Source organism: Stegodyphus dumicola, chromosome 3 (genome assembly GCF_044657685.1).
Source record: "Stegodyphus dumicola isolate Sdum_Otavi_A_Nest chromosome 3, ASM4465768v1".
Lineage (NCBI taxonomy): Eukaryota > Metazoa > Arthropoda > Arachnida > Araneae > Eresidae > Stegodyphus > Stegodyphus dumicola.
This window is the reverse complement of record NC_140770.1, coordinates 590,767-607,843: the sequence shown is the minus strand read 5'-3', so window position 1 is coordinate 607,843 and position 17,077 is coordinate 590,767.

The following is a 17,077-nucleotide window of genomic DNA, read 5'->3' as shown; positions in this document are numbered from 1 at the left end:
CTCACCATGGGGGGTCCGGGCCTTTTCGCCGTAATGTTAAAACAAAAACTCGCGAATATCTCCGAAACGTTTTGATAGAATGTCGCAAATTTTGGTGTGAAAGGGCTCCTTAGATTTACCTACAAACCCTCCAAATTTGGTGGTCCAACTTCCATAGTTTTTTATGGCGAATTTTTAAAGGTTTAAAAAGTAGCCCAAAAATCGAACGGAAATTCCCTACAGAAATTCCATACGCGAATTTTAAAAATCCGAGATAGCCAAAATGTTGCTCTCGAAGAGTGCATCAATTTGAAAAAAAAAAGTTTCTCTCTAGGATCAATAGGACCCGACTTTCATAGGGTCAAAGTTCACGAATTTGACACATTTCGGCCGCGACAATTCCCTATAACCGTTGCACCGAATTTCAAACCGCTCACACAGTACTTCCCATTGAGACACATGAACAATCCCTTGCAAGCGTTTTCTCGTAGCTCAATTTTTGACCTCGGCGCAAGCGACCGAAATTTCGATGGGGGCCGTCCCAATGGTCACGGAAATGGGCCAAATTTTGACCCCCCATATTTCGGGCCCTAATTGTCCGATCGACTTGAAATTTGAAACGTGGCTTAACAGGGTTTCGGCCTTCCTCCCCATGCTCGCCAATCGCGGCTCACCATGGGGGTCCGGGCCTTTTCGCCGTAAAGTTAAAAAAAAACTCGCGAATATCTCCGAAACGGTTCGATAGAATGTCGCAAATTTTGGTGTGAAAGGGCTCCTTAGATTTACCTACAAACCCTCCAAATTTGGTGGTCCTAGCTTCCATAGTTGTTTTATGGCGAATTTTTTAAGGTTTAAAAAATAGCCCAAAAATCGAACGGAAATTCCCTACAGAAACTCCATTCGCGAATTTTAAAAATCCGAGATAGCCAAAATGTTGCTCTCGAAGAGTACATCAATTTTAAAAAAAAGGTTTCTCTCTAGGATCAATAGGACCCGACTTTCATATGGTCAAACTTCACGAATTTGACACATTTCGGCCGCGACAATTCCCTATAACCGTTGCACCGAATTTCAAACCGCTCACACAGTACTTCCCATTGAGACACATGAACAATCCCCCGCAAGCGTTTTCTCGTAGCTCAATTTTTGACCTCGGCGCAAGCGACCGAAATTTCGATGGGGGCCGTCGCAATGGTCACGAAAATGGGCCAAATTTTGACCCCCCATATCTCGTGCCCTAATTGTCCGATCGACTTGAAATTTGAAACGTGGCCTAACAGGGTTTCGGCCTTTCTCCCCATGCTCGCCAATCGCGGCTCACCATGGGGGGTCCGGGCCTTTTCGCCGTAATGTTAAAACAAAAACTCGCGAATATCTCCGAAACGTTTCGATAGAATGTCGCAAATTTTGGTGTGAAAGGGCTCCTTAGATTTACCTACAAACCCTCCAAATTTGGTGGTCCTAGCTTCCATAGTTTTTTTATGGCGAATTTTTAAAGGTTTAAAAAATAGCCCAAAAATCGAACAGAAATTCCCTACAGAAACCCTATACGCGAATTTTAAAAATCCGAGATAGCCAAAATGTTGCTCTCGAAGAGTAAATCAATTTAAAAAAAAAGTTTCTCTGTAGGATCAATAGGACCCGACTTTCATAGGGTCAAAGTTCACGAATTGGACACATTTCGGCCGCGACAATTCCCTATAACCGTTGCACCGAATTTCAAACCGCTCACACAGTACTTCCCATTGAGACACATGAACAATCCCCCGCAAGCGTTTTCTCGTAGCTCAATTTTTAACCTCGGCGCAAGCGACCGAAATTTCGATGGGGGCCGTCCCAATGGTCACGAAAATGGGCCAAACTTTAACCCCCCATATCTCGGGCCCTAATTGTCCGATCGACTTGAAATTTGAAACCTGGCCTAACAGGGTTTCGGCCTTCCTCCCCATGCTCGCCAATCGCGGCTCACCATGGGGGGTCCGGGCCTTTTCGCCGTAATGTTAAAACAAGAACTCGCGAATATCTCCGAAACGTTTCGATAGAATGTCGCAAATTTTGGTGTGAAAGGGCTGATTAGATTTACCTACAAACCCTCCGAATTTGGTGGTCCTAGCTTCCATAGTTTTTTTATGGCGAATTTTTAAAAGTTTAAAAAATAGCCCAAAAATCGAACGGAAATTCCCTACAGAAACTCCATACGCGAATTTTAAAAATCCGAGATAGCCAAAATGTTGCTCTCGAAGAGTGCATCAATTTGAAAAAAAAAAGTTTCTCTCTAGGATCAATAGGACCCGACTTTCATAGGGTCAAAGTTCACGAATTTGACACATTTCGGCCGCGACAATTCCCTATAACCGTTGCACCGAATTTCAAACCGCTCACACAGTACTTCCCATTGAGACACATGAACAATCCCCCGCAAGCGTTTTCTCGTAGCTCAATTTTTGACCTCGGCGCAAGCGACCGAAATTTCGATGGGGGCCGTCCCAATGGTCACGGAAATGGGCCAAATTTTGACCCCCCATATTTCGGGCCCTAATTGTCCGATCGACTTGAAATTTGAAACGTGGCTTAACAGGGTTTCGGCCTTCCTCTCCATGCTCGCCAATCGCGGCTCACCATGGGGGTCCGGGCCTTTTCGCCGTAAAGTTAAAACAAAAACTCGCGAATATCTCCGAAACGGTTCGATAGAATGTCGCAAATTTTGGTGTGAAAGGGCTCCTTAGATTTACCTACAAACCCTCCAAATTTGGTGGTCCTAGCTTCCATAGTTGTTTTATGGCGAATTTTTTAAGGTTTAAAAAATAGCCCAAAAATCGAACGGAAATTCCCTACAGAAACTCCATTCGCGAATTTTAAAAATCCGAGATAGCCAAAATGTTGCTCTCGAAGAGTACATCAATTTTAAAAAAAAGGTTTCTCTCTAGGATCAATAGGACCCGACTTTCATATGGTCAAAGTTCACGAATTTGACACATTTCGGCCGCGACAATTCCCTATAACCGTTGCACCGAATTTCAAACCGCTCACACAGTACTTCCCATTGAGACACATGAACAATCCCCCGCAAGCGTTTTCTCGTAGCTCAATTTTTGACCTCGGCGCAAGCGACCGAAATTTCGATGGGGGCCGTCGCAATGGTCACGAAAATGGGCCAAATTTTGACCCCCCATATCTCGTGCCCTAATTTTCCGATCGACTTGAAATTTGAAATGTGGCCTAACAGGGTTCCGGCCTTTCTCCCCATGCTCGCCAATCGCGGCTCACCATGGGGGGTCCGGGCCTTTTCGCCGTAATGTTAAAACAAAAACTCGCGAATATCTCCGAAACGTTTCGATAGAATGTCGCAAATTTTGGTGTGAAAGGGCTCCTTAGATTTACCTCAAACCCTCCAAATTTGGTGGTCCTAGCTTCCATAGTTTTTTTATGGCGAATTTTTAAAGGTTTAAAAAATAGCCCAAAAATCGAACGGAAATTCCCTACAGAAACTCCATACGCGAATTTTAAAAATCCGAGATAGCCAAAATGTTGCTCCCGAAGAGTACATCAATTAAAAAAAAAGTTTCTCTCTAGGCCCAATAGGACCCGACTTTCATAGGGTCAAAGTTCACGAATTTGACACATTTCGGGGCGACAATTCCCTATAACCGTTGTACCGAATTTCAAACCGCTCACACAGTACTTCCCATTGAGACACATGAACAATCCCCCGCAAGCGTTTTCTCGTAGCTTAATTTTAGACCCCGGCGCAAGCGACCGAAATTTTGATGGGGGCCGTCCCAGTGGTAACGGAAATGGGCCAAACATTGACCCCCCATATCTCGGGCCCTAATTGTCCGATCGACTTGAAATTTGAAACGTGGCCTAACAGGGTTTCGGCTTTCCTCCCCATGCTCGCCAATCGCGGCTCACCATGGGGGGTCCGGGCCTTTTTGCCGTAAAGTTAAAACAAAAACTCGCGAATATCTCCGAAACGGTTCGATAGAATGTCGCAAATTTTGGTGTGAAAGGGCTCCTTAGATTTACCTACAAACCCTCCAAATTTGGTGGTCCTAGCTTCCATAGTTTTTTTATGGCGAATTTTTGAAGGTTTAAAAAATAGCCCAAAAATCGAACAGAAATTCCCTACAGAAACCCCATACGCGAATTTTAAAAATCCGAGATAGCCAAAATGTTGCTCTCGAAGAGTAAATCAATTTAAAAAAAAAGTTTCTCTGTAGGATCAATAGGACCCGACTTTCATAGGGTCAAAGTTCACGAATTGGACACATTTCGGCCGCGACAATTCCCTATAACCGTTGCACCGAATTTCAAACCGCTCACACAGTACTTCCCATCGAGACACATGAACAATCCCCGCAAGCGTTTTCTCGTAGCTCAATTTTTGACCCCGGCGCAAGCGACCGAAATTTCGATGGGGGCCGTCGCAATGGTCACGAAAATGGGCCAAACTTTGACCCCCATATCTCGTGCCCTAATTGTCCGATCGACTTGAAATTTGAAACGTGGCCTAACAGGGTTTCGGCCTTCCTCCCCATGCTCGCCAATCGCGGCTCACCATGGGGGGTCCGGGCCGTTTCGCCGTAATGTTAAAACAAAAACTCGCGAATATCTCCGAAACGTTTCGATAGAATGTCGCAAATTTTGGTGTGAAAGGGCTCCTTAGATTTACCTACAAACCCTCTAAATTTGGTGGTCCTAGCTTCCATAGTTTTTTATGGCGAATTTTTGAATATTTAAAAAATAGCCCAAAAATCGAACGGAAATTCCCTACAGAAACTCCATTAACGAATTTTAAAATCCGAGATAGCCAAAATGTTGCTCCCGAAGAGTACATCAATTAAAAAAAAAGTTTCTCTCTAGGCCCAATAGGACCCGACTTTCATAGGGTCAAAGTTCACGAATTTGACACATTTCGGGGCGACAATTCCCTATAACCGTTGTACCGAATTTCAAACCGCGCACACAGTACTTCCCATTGAGACACATGAACAATCCCCCGCAAGCGTTTTCTCGTAGCTTAATTTTAGACCCCGGCGCAAGCGACCGAAATTTTGATGGGGGCCGTCCCAGTGGTAACGGAAATGGGCCAAACATTGACCCCCCATATCTCGGGCCCTAATTGTCCGATCGACTTGAAATTTGAAACGTGGCCTAACAGGGTTTCGGCTTTCCACCCCATGCTCGCCAATCGCGGCTCACCATGGGGGGTCCGGGCCTTTTTGCCGTAAAGTTAAAACAAAAACTCGCGAATATCTCCGAAACGGTTCGATAGAATGTCGCAAATTTTGGTGTGAAAGGGCTCCTTAGATTTACCTACAAACCCTCCAAATTTGGTGGTCCTAGCTTCCATAGTTTTTTTATGGCGAATTTTTGAATGTTTAAAAAATAGCCCAAAAATCGAACAGAAATTCCCTACAGAAACCCCATACGCGAATTTTAAAAATCCGAGATAGCCAAAATGTTGCTCTCGAAGAGTAAATCAATTTAAAAAAAAAGTTTCTCTGTAGGATCAATAGGACCCGACTTTCATAGGGTCAAATTTCACGAATTGGACACATTTCGGCCGCGACAATTCCCTATAACCGTTGCACCGAATTTCAAACCGCTCACACAGTACTTCCCATTGAGACACATGAACAATCCCCCGCAAGCGTTTTCTCGTAGCTCAATTTTTGACCACGGCGCAAGCGACCGAAATTTCGATGGGGGTCGTCCCAATGGTCACGAAAATGGGCCAAATTTTGACCCCCCATATCTCGTGCCCTAATTGTCCGATCGACTTGAAATTTGAAATGTGGCCTAACAGGGTTCCGGCCTTTCTCCCCATGCTCGCCAATCGCGGCTCACCATGGGGGGTCCGGGCCTTTTCGCCGTAATGTTAAAACAAAAACTCGCGAATATCTCCGAAACGTTTCGATAGAATGTCGCAAATTTTGGTGTGAAAGGGCTCCTTAGATTTACCTCAAACCCTCCAAATTTGGTGGTCCTAGCTTCCATAGTTTTTTTATGGCGAATTTTTAAAGGTTTAAAAAATAGCCCAAAAATCGAACGGAAATTCCCTACAGAAACTCCATTCGCGAATTTTAAAAATCCGAGATAGCCAAAATGTTGCTCTCGAAGAGTACATCAATTTTAAAAAAAAGGTTTCTCTCTAGGATCAATAGGACCCGACTTTCATATGGTCAAAGTTCACGAATTTGACACATTTCGGCCGCGACAATTCCCTATAACCGTTGCACCGAATTTCAAACCGCTCACACAGTACTTCCCATTGAGACACATGAACAATCCCCCGCAAGCGTTTTCTCGTAGCTCAATTTTTGACCTCGGCGCAAGCGACCGAAATTTCGATGGGGGCCGTCGCAATGGTCACGAAAATGGGCCAAATTTTGACCCCCCATATCTCGTGCCCTAATTGTCCGATCGACTTGAAATTTGAAATGTGGCCTAACAGGGCTCCGGCCTTTCTCCCCATGCTCGCCAATCGCGGCTCACCATGGGGGGTCCGGGCCTTTTCGCCGTAATGTTAAAACAAAAACTCGCGAATATCTCCGAAACGTTTCGATAGAATGTCGCAAATTTTGGTGTGAAAGGGCTCCTTAGATTTACCTCAAACCCTCCAAATTTGGTGGTCCTAGCTTCCATAGTTTTTTTATGGCGAATTTTTAAAGGTTTAAAAAATAGCCCAAAAATCGAACGGAAATTCCCTACAGAAACTCCATACGCGAATTTTAAAAATCCGAGATAGCCAAAATGTTGCTCCCGAAGAGTACATCAATTAAAAAAAAAGTTTCTCTCTAGGCCCAATAGGACCCGACTTTCATAGGGTCAAAGTTCACGAATTTGACACATTTCGGGGCGACAATTCCCTATAACCGTTGTACCGAATTTCAAACCGCTCACACAGTACTTCCCATTGAGACACATGAACAATCCCCCGCAAGCGTTTTCTCGTAGCTTAATTTTAGACCCCGGCGCAAGCGACCGAAATTTTGATGGGGGCCGTCCCAGTGGTAACGGAAATGGGCCAAACATTGACCCCCCATATCTCGGGCCCTAATTGTCCGATCGACTTGAAATTTGAAACGTGGCCTAACAGGGTTTCGGCTTTCCTCCCCATGCTCGCCAATCGCGGCTCACCATGGGGGGTCCGGGCCTTTTTGCCGTAAAGTTAAAACAAAAACTCGCGAATATCTCCGAAACGGTTCGATAGAATGTCGCAAATTTTGGTGTGAAAGGGCTCCTTAGATTTACCTACAAACCCTCCAAATTTGGTGGTCCTAGCTTCCATAGTTTTTTTATGGCGAATTTTTGAAGGTTTAAAAAATAGCCCAAAAATCGAACAGAAATTCCCTACAGAAACCCGATACGCGAATTTTAAAAATCCGAGATAGCCAAAATGTTGCTCTCGAAGAGTAAATCAATTTAAAAAAAAAGTTTCTCTGTAGGATCAATAGGACCCGACTTTCATAGGGTCAAAGTTCACGAATTGGACACATTTCGGCCGCGACAATTCCCTATAACCGTTGCACCGAATTTCAAACCGCTCACACAGTACTTCCCATCGAGACACATGAACAATCCCCGCAAGCGTTTTCTCGTAGCTCAATTTTTGACCCCGGCGCAAGCGACCGAAATTTCGATGGGGGCCGTCGCAATGGTCACGAAAATGGGCCAAACTTTGACCCCCATATCTCGTGCCCTAATTGTCCGATCGACTTGAAATTTGAAACGTGGCCTAACAGGGTTTCGGCCTTCCTCCCCATGCTCGCCAATCGCGGCTCACCATGGGGGGTCCGGGCCGTTTCGCCGTAATGTTAAAACAAAAACTCGCGAATATCTCCGAAACGTTTCGATAGAATGTCGCAAATTTTGGTGTGAAAGGGCTCCTTAGATTTACCTACAAACCCTCTAAATTTGGTGGTCCTAGCTTCCATAGTTTTTTATGGCGAATTTTTGAATATTTAAAAAATAGCCCAAAAATCGAACGGAAATTCCCTACAGAAACTCCATTAACGAATTTTAAAATCCGAGATAGCCAAAATGTTGCTCCCGAAGAGTACATCAATTAAAAAAAAAGTTTCTCTCTAGGCCCAATAGGACCCGACTTTCATAGGGTCAAAGTTCACGAATTTGACACATTTCGGGGCGACAATTCCCTATAACCGTTGTACCGAATTTCAAACCGCGCACACAGTACTTCCCATTGAGACACATGAACAATCCCCCGCAAGCGTTTTCTCGTAGCTTAATTTTAGACCCCGGCGCAAGCGACCGAAATTTTGATGGGGGCCGTCCCAGTGGTAACGGAAATGGGCCAAACATTGACCCCCCATATCTCGGGCCCTAATTGTCCGATCGACTTGAAATTTGAAACGTGGCCTAACAGGGTTTCGGCTTTCCACCCCATGCTCGCCAATCGCGGCTCACCATGGGGGGTCCGGGCCTTTTTGCCGTAAAGTTAAAACAAAAACTCGCGAATATCTCCGAAACGGTTCGATAGAATGTCGCAAATTTTGGTGTGAAAGGGCTCCTTAGATTTACCTACAAACCCTCCAAATTTGGTGGTCCTAGCTTCCATAGTTTTTTTATGGCGAATTTTTGAATGTTTAAAAAATAGCCCAAAAATCGAACAGAAATTCCCTACAGAAACCCCATACGCGAATTTTAAAAATACGAGATAGCCAAAATGTTGCTCTCGAAGAGTAAATCAATTTAAAAAAAAAGTTTCTCTGTAGGATCAATAGGACCCGACTTTCATAGGGTCAAAGTTCACGAATTGGACACATTTCGGCCGCGACAATTCCCTATAACCGTTGCACCGAATTTCAAACCGCTCACACAGTACTTCCCATTGAGACACATGAACAATCCCCCGCAAGCGTTTTCTCGTAGCTCAATTTTTAACCTCGGCGCAAGCGACCGAAATTTCGATGGGGGCCGTCCCAATGGTCATGAAAATGGGCCAAACTTTAACCCCCCATATCTCGGGCCCTAATTGTCCGATCGACTTGAAATTTGAAACCTGGCCTAACAGGGTTTCGGCCTTCCTCCCCATGCTCGCCAATCGCGGCTCACCATGGGGGGTCCGGGCCTTTTCGCCGTAATGTTAAAACAAGAACTCGCGAATATCTCCGAAACGTTTCGATAGAATGTCGCAAATTTTGGTGTGAAAGGGCTGATTAGATTTACCTACAAACCCTCCGAATTTGGTGGTCCTAGCTTCCATAGTTTTTTTATGGCGAATTTTTAAATGTTTAAAAAATAGCCCAAAAATCGAACGGAAATTCCCTACAGAAACTCCATACGCGAATTTTAAAAATCCGAGATAGCCAAAATGTTGCTCTCGAAGAGTGCATCAATTTGAAAAAAAAAGTTTCTCTCTAGGATCAATAGGACCCGACTTTCATAGGGTCAAAGTTCACGAATTTGACACATTTCGGCCGCGACAATTCCCTATAACCGTTGCACCGAATTTCAAACCGCTCACACAGTACTTCCCATTGAGACACATGAACAATCCCCCGCAAGCGTTTTCTCGTAGCTCAATTTTTAACCTCGGCGCAAGCGACCGAAATTTCGATGGGGGCCGTCCCAATGGTCACGAAAATGGGCCAAAATTTAACCCCCCATATCTCGGGCCCTAATTGTCCGATCGACTTGAAATTTGAAACCTGGCCTAACAGGGTTTCGGCCTTCCTCCACATGCTCGCCAATCGCGGCTCACCATGGGGGGTCCGGGCCTTTTCGCCGTAATGTTAAAACAAGAACTCGCGAATATCTCCGAAACGGTTCGATAGAATGTCGCAAATTTTGGTGTGAAAAGGCTCCCTAGATATACCTACAAACCCTCTGAATTTGGTGGTCCTACCTTCCATAGTTTTTTACTGCGAATTTTTGAATATTTAAAAAATAGCCCAAAAATCGAACGGAAATTCCCTACAGAAACTCCATTAACGAATTTTAAAAATCCGAGGTAGCCAAAATGTTCCTCCCGAAGAGTACATCAATTAAAAAAAACGTTTCTCTCTAGGCCCAATAGGACCCGACTTTCATAGGGTCAAATTTCACGAATTTGACACATTTCGGCCGCGACAATTCCGTTGTACCGAATTTCAAACCGCTCACACAGTACTTCCCATTGAGACACATGAACAATCCCCCGCAAGCGTTTTCTCGTAGCCTAATTTTAGACCCCGACGCAAGCGACCGAAATTTCGATGGGGCCGTCCCAGTGGTAACGAAAATGGGCCAAACATTGACCCCCCATATCTCGGGCCCTAATTGTCCGATCGACTTGAAATTTGTAACGTGGCTTAACAGGGTTTCGGCTTTCCTCCCCATGCTCGCCAATCGCGGCTCACCATGGGGGGTCCGGGCCTTTTCGCCGTAAAATTAAAACAAAAACTCGCGAATATTTCCGAAACGGTTCGATAGAATGTCGCAAATTTTGGTGTGAAAAGGCTCCCTAGATTTACCTACAAACCCTCCAAATTTGGTGGTCCTAGCTTCCATAGTTTTTTTATGGCGAATTTTTGAAGGTTTAAAAAATAGCCCAAAAATCGAACGGAAATTCCCTACAGAAACTCCATACGCGAATTTTAAAAATCCGAGATAGCCAAAATGTTGCTCTCGAAGAGTACATCAATTTGAAAAAAAAAGTTTCTCTCTAGGATCAATAGGACCCGACTTTCATAGTGTCAAAGTTCACGAATTTGACACATTTCGGCCGCGACAATTCCCTATAACCGTTGCACCGAATTTCAAACCGCTCACACAGTACTTCCCATTGAGACACATGAACAATCCTTCGCAAGCGTTTTCTCGTAGCTCAATTTTTGACCCCGGCGCAAGCGACCGAAATTTCGATCGGGGCCGTCCCAATGGTCACGGAAATGGGCCAAATTTTGACCCCCCATATCTCGGGCCCTAATTGTTAAAACAAGAACTCGCGAATATCTCCGAAACGGTTCGATAGAATGTCGCAAATTTTGGTGTGAAAGGGCTCCTTAGATTTACCTACAAACCCTCCAAATTTGGTGGTCCTAGCTTCCATAGTTTTTTTATGGCGAATTTTTGAATGTTTAAAAAATAGCCCAAAAATCGAACCGAAATTCCCTACAGAAACTCCATTCGCGAATTTTAAAAATCCGAGATAGCCAAAATGTTGCTCTCGAAGAGTACATCAATTTAAAAAAAAAGTTTCTCTCTAGGATCAATAGGACCCGACTTTCATAGGGTCAAAGTTCACGAATTTGACACATTTCGGCCGCGACAATTCCCTATAACCGTTGCACCGAATTTCAAACCGCTCACACAGTACTTCCCATTGAGACACATGAACAATCCCCCGCAAGCGTTTTCTCGTAGCTCAATTTTTGACCCCGGCGCAAGCGACCGAAATTTCGATGGGGGCCGTCCCAATGGTCACGGAAATGGGCCAAACATTGACCCCCCATATCTCGGGCCCTAATTGTCCGATCGACTTGAAATTTGAAACGTGGCCTAACAGGGTTTCGGCTTTCCTCCCCATGCTCGCCAATCGCGGCTCACCATGGGGGGTCCGGGCCTTTTCGCCGTAATGTTAAAACAAAAACTCGCGAATATCTCCGAAACGTTTCGATAGAATGTCGCAAATTTTGGTGTGAAAGGGCTCCTTAGATTTACCTACAAACCCTCCAAATTTGGTGGTCCTAGCTTCCATAGTTTTTTATGGCGAATTTTTAAATGTTTAAAAAATAGCCCAAAAATCGAACGGAAATTCCCTACAGAAACTCCATACGCGAATTTTAAAAATCCGAGATAGCCAAAATGTTGCTCTCGAAGAGTGCATCAATTTGAAAAAAAAAAGTTTCTCTCTAGGATCAATAGGACCCGACTTTCATAGGGTCAAAGTTCACGAATTTGACACATTTCGGCCGCGACAATTCCCTATAACCGTTGCACCGAATTTCAAACCGCTCACACAGTACTTCCCATTGAGACACATGAACAATCCCCCGCAAGCGTTTTCTCGTAGCTCAATTTTTGACCTCGGCGCAAACGACCGAAATTTCGATGGGGGCCGTCCCAATGGTCACGAAAATGGGCCAAACTTTAACCCCCCATATCTCGGGCCCTAATTGTCCGATCGACTTGAAATTTGAAACCTGGCCTAACAGGGTTTCGGCCTTCCTCCCCATGCTCGACAATCGCGGCTCACCATGGGGGGTCCGGGCCTTTTCGCCGTAATGTTAAAACAAGAACTCGCGAATATCTCCGAAACGTTTCGATAGAATGTCGCAAATTTTGGTGTGAAAGGGCTCTTTAGATTTACCTACAAACCCTCCAAATTTGGTGGTCCTAGCTTCCATAGTTTTTTTATGGCGAATTTTTGAATGTTTAAAAAATAGCGCAAAAATCGAACCGAAATTCCCTACAGAAACTCCATTCGCGAATTTTAAAAATCCGAGATAGCCAAATTGTAGCTCTCGAAGAGTACATCAATTTAAAAAAAAAGTTTCTCTCTAGGATCAATAGGACCCGACTTTCATAGGGTCAAATTTCACGAATTTGACACATTTCGGCCGCGACAAATCCCTATAACCGTTGCACCGAATTTCAAACCGCTCACATAGTACTTCCCATTGAGACACATGAACAATCCCCCGCAAGCGTTTTCCCGTAGCTCAATTTTTGACCTCGGCGCAAGCGACCGAAATTTCGATGGGGGCCGTCCCAATGGTCACGAAAATGGGCCAAACTTTAACCCCCCATATCTCGGGCCCTAATTGTCCGATCGACTTGAAATTTGAAACCTGGCCTAACAGGGTTTCGGCCTTCCTCCCCATGCTCGCCAATCGCGGCTCACCATGGGGGGTCCGGGCCTTTTCGCCGTAATGTTAAAACAAGAACTCGCGAATATCTCCGAAACGGTTCGATAGAATGTCGCAAATTTTGGTGTGAAACGGCTCCTTAGATTTACCTACAAACCCTCCAAATTTGGTGGTCCTAGCTTCCATAGTTTTTTTATGGCGAATTTTTAAAGGTTTAAAAAATAGCCCAAAAATCGAACAGAAATTCCCTACAGAAACCCTATACGCGAATTTTAAAAATCCGAGATAGCCAAAATGTTGCTCTCGAAGAGTAAATCAATTTAAAGAAAAAGTTTCTCTGTAGGATCAATAGGACCCGACTTTCATAGGGTCAAAGTTCACGAATTGGACACATTTCGGCCGCGACAATTCCCTATAACCGTTGCACCGAATTTCAAACCGCTCACACAGTACTTCCCATTGAGACACATGAACAATCCCCCGCAAGCGTTTTCTCGTAGCTCAATTTTTAACCTCGGCGCAAGCGACCGAAATTTCGATGGGGGCCGTCCCAATGGTCACGAAAATGGGCCAAACTTTAACCCCCCATATCTCGGGCCCTAATTGTCCGATCGACTTGAAATTTGAAACCTGGCCTAACAGGGTTTCGGCCTTCCTCCCCATGCTCGCCAATCGCGGCTCACCATGGGGGGTCCGGGCCTTTTCGCCGTAATGTTAAAACAAGAACTCGCGAATATCTCCGAAACTTTTCGATAGAATGTCGCAAATTTTGGTGTGAAAGGGCTGATTAGATTTACCTACAAACCCTCCGAATTTGGTGGTCCTAGCTTCCATAGTTTTTTTATGGCGAATTTTTAAATGTTTAAAAAATAGCCCAAAAATCGAACGGAAATTCCCTACAGAAACTCCATTCGCGAATTTTAAAAATCCGAGATAGCCAAAATGTTGCTCTCGAAGAGTACATCAATTTTAAAAAAAAGGTTTCTCTCTAGGATCAATAGGACCCGACTTTCATATGGTCAAAGTTCACGAATTTGACACATTTCGGCCGCGACAATTCCCTATAACCGTTGCACCGAATTTCAAACCGCTCACACAGTACTTCCCATTGAGACACATGAACAATCCCCGCAAGCGTTTTCTCGTAGCTCAATTTTTGACCCCGGCGCAAGCGACCGAAATTTCGATGGGGGCCGTCGCAATGGTCACGAAAATGGGCCAAACTTTGACCCCCATATCTCGTGCCCTAATTGTCCGATCGACTTGAAATTTGAATCGTGGCCTAACAGGGTTTCGGCCTTCCTCCCCATGCTCGCCAATCGCGGCTCACCATGGGGGGTCCGGGCATTTTCGCCGTAATATTAAAACAAAAACTCGCGAATATCTCCGAAACGTTTCGATAGAATGTCGCAAATTTTGGTGTGAAAGGGCTCCTTAGATTTACCTACAAACCCTCTAAATTTGGTGGTCCTAGCTTCCATAGTTTTTTATGGCGAATTTTTGAATATTTAAAAAATAGCCCAAAAATCGAACGGAAATTCCCTACAGAAACTCCATTAACGAATTTTAAAATCCGAGATAGCCAAAATGTTGCTCCCGAAGAGTACATCAATTAAAAAAAAAGTTTCTCTCTAGGCCCAATAGGACCCGACTTTCATAGGGTCAAAGTTCACGAATTTGACACATTTCGGGGCGACAATTCCCTATAACCGTTGTACCGAATTTCAAACCGCTCACACAGTACTTCCCATTGAGACACATGAACAATCCCCCGGAAGCGTTTTCTCGTAGCTTAATTTTAGACCCCGGCGCAAGCGACCGAAATTTTGATGGGGGCAGTCCCAGTGGTAACGGAAATGGGCCAAACATTGACCCCCCATATCTCGGGCCCTAATTGTCCGATCGACTTGAAATTTGAAACGTGGCCTAACAGGGTTTCGGCTTTCCTCCCCATGCTCGCCAATCGCGGCTCACCATGGGGGGTCCGGGCCTTTTTGCCGTAAAGTTAAAACAAAAACTCGCGAATATCTCCGAAACGGTTCGATAGAATGTCGCAAATTTTGGTGTGAAAGGGCTCCTTAGATTTACCTACAAACCCTCCAAATTTGGTGGTCCTAGCTTCCATAGTTTTTTTATGGCGAATTTTTGAAGGTTTAAAAAATAGCCCAAAAATCGAACAGAAATTCCCTACAGAAACCCCATACGCGAATTTTAAAAATCCGAGATAGCCAAAATGTTGCTCTCGAAGAGTAAATCAATTTAAAAAAAAGTTTCTCTGTAGGATCAATAGGACCCGACTTTCATAGGGTCAAAGTTCACGAATTGGACACATTTCGGCCGCGACAATTCCCTATAACCGTTGCACCGAATTTCAAACCGCTCACACAGTACTTCCCATTGAGACACATGAACAATCCCCCGCAAGCGTTTTCTCGTAGCTCAATTTTTAACCTCGGCGCAAGCGACCGAAATTTCGATGGGGGCCGTCCCAATGGTCACGAAAATGGGCCAAACTTTAACCCCCCATATCTCGGGCCCTAATTGTCCGATCGACTTGAAATTTGAAACCTGGCCTAACAGGGTTTCGGCCTTCCTCCCCATGCTCGCCAATCGCGGCTCACCATGGGGGGTCCGGGCCTTTTCGCCGTAATGTTAAAACAAGAACTCGCGAATATCTCCGAAACGTTTCGATAGAATGTCGCAAATTTTGGTGTGAAAGGGCTGATTAGATTTACCTACAAACCCTCCGAATTTGGTGGTCCTAGCTTCCATAGTTTTTTTATGGCGAATTTTTAAATGTTTAAAAAATAGCCCAAAAATCGAACGGAAATTCCCTACAGAAACTCCATACGCGAATTTTAAAAATCCGAGATAGCCAAAATGTTGCTCTCGAAGAGTGCATCAATTTGAAAAAAAAAAGTTTCTCTCTAGGATCAATGGGACCCGACTTTCATAGGGTCAAAGTTCACGAATTTGACACAATTCGGCCGCGACAATTCCCTATAACCTTTGCACCGAATTTCAAACCGCTCACACAGTACTTCCCATTGAGACACATGAACAATCCCCCGCAAGCGTTTTCTCGTAGCTCAATTTTTAACCTCGGCGCAAGCGACCGAAATTTCGATGGGGGCCGTCCCAATGGTCACGAAAATGGGCCAAAATTTAACCCCCCATATCTCGGGCCCTAATTGTCCGATCGACTTGAAATTTGAAACCTGGCCTAACAGGGTTTCGGCCTTCCTCCACATGCTCGCCAATCGCGGCTCACCATGGGGGGTCCGGGCCTTTTCGCCGTAATGTTAAAACAAGAACTCGCGAATATCTCCGAAACGGTTCGATAGAATGTCGCAAATTTTGGTGTGAAACGGCTCCTTAGATTTACCTACAAACCCTCCAAATTTGGTGGTCCTAGCTTCCATAGTTTTTTTATGGCGAATTTTTGAATGTTTAAAATATAGCCCAAAAATCGAACGGAAATTCCCTACAGAAACTCCATTCGCGAATTTTAAAAATCCGAGATAGCCAAAATGTTGCTCTCGAAGAGTACACCAATTTGAAAAAATAGTTTCTCTCTAGGCCCAATAGGACCCGACTTTCATAGGGTCAAAGTTCACGAATTTGACACAATTCGGCCGCGACAATTCCCTATAACCGTTGCACCGAATTTCAAACCGCTCACACAGTACTTCCCATTGAGACACATGAACAATCCCCCGCAAGCGTTTTCTCGTAGCTTAATTTTAGACCCCGGCGCAGGCGACCGAAATTTCGATGGGGGCCGTCCCAGTGGTCACGGAAATGGGCCAAACATTGACCCCCCATATCTCGGGCCCTAATTGTCCGATCGACTTGAAATTTGAAACGTGGCCTAACAGGGTTTCGGCTTTCCTCCCCATGCTCGCCAATCGCGGCTCACCATGGGGGGTCCGGGCCTTTTCGCCGTAAATTTAAAACAAAAACTCGCGACTATCTCCGAAACGGTTAGGTAGAATGTAGCAAATTTTGGTGTGAAAAGGCTCCCTAGATATACCTACAAACCCTCTAAATTTGGTGGTCCTACCTTCCATAGTTTTTTACTGCGAATTTTTGAATATTTAAAAAATAGCCCAAAAATCGAACGGAAATTCCCTACAGAAACTCCATTAACGAATTTTAAAAATCCGAGGTAGCCAAAATGTTGCTCCCGAAGAGTACATCAATTAAAAAAAACGTTTCTCTCTAGGCCCAATAGGACCCGACTTTCATAGGGTCAAATTTCACGAATTTGACACATTTCG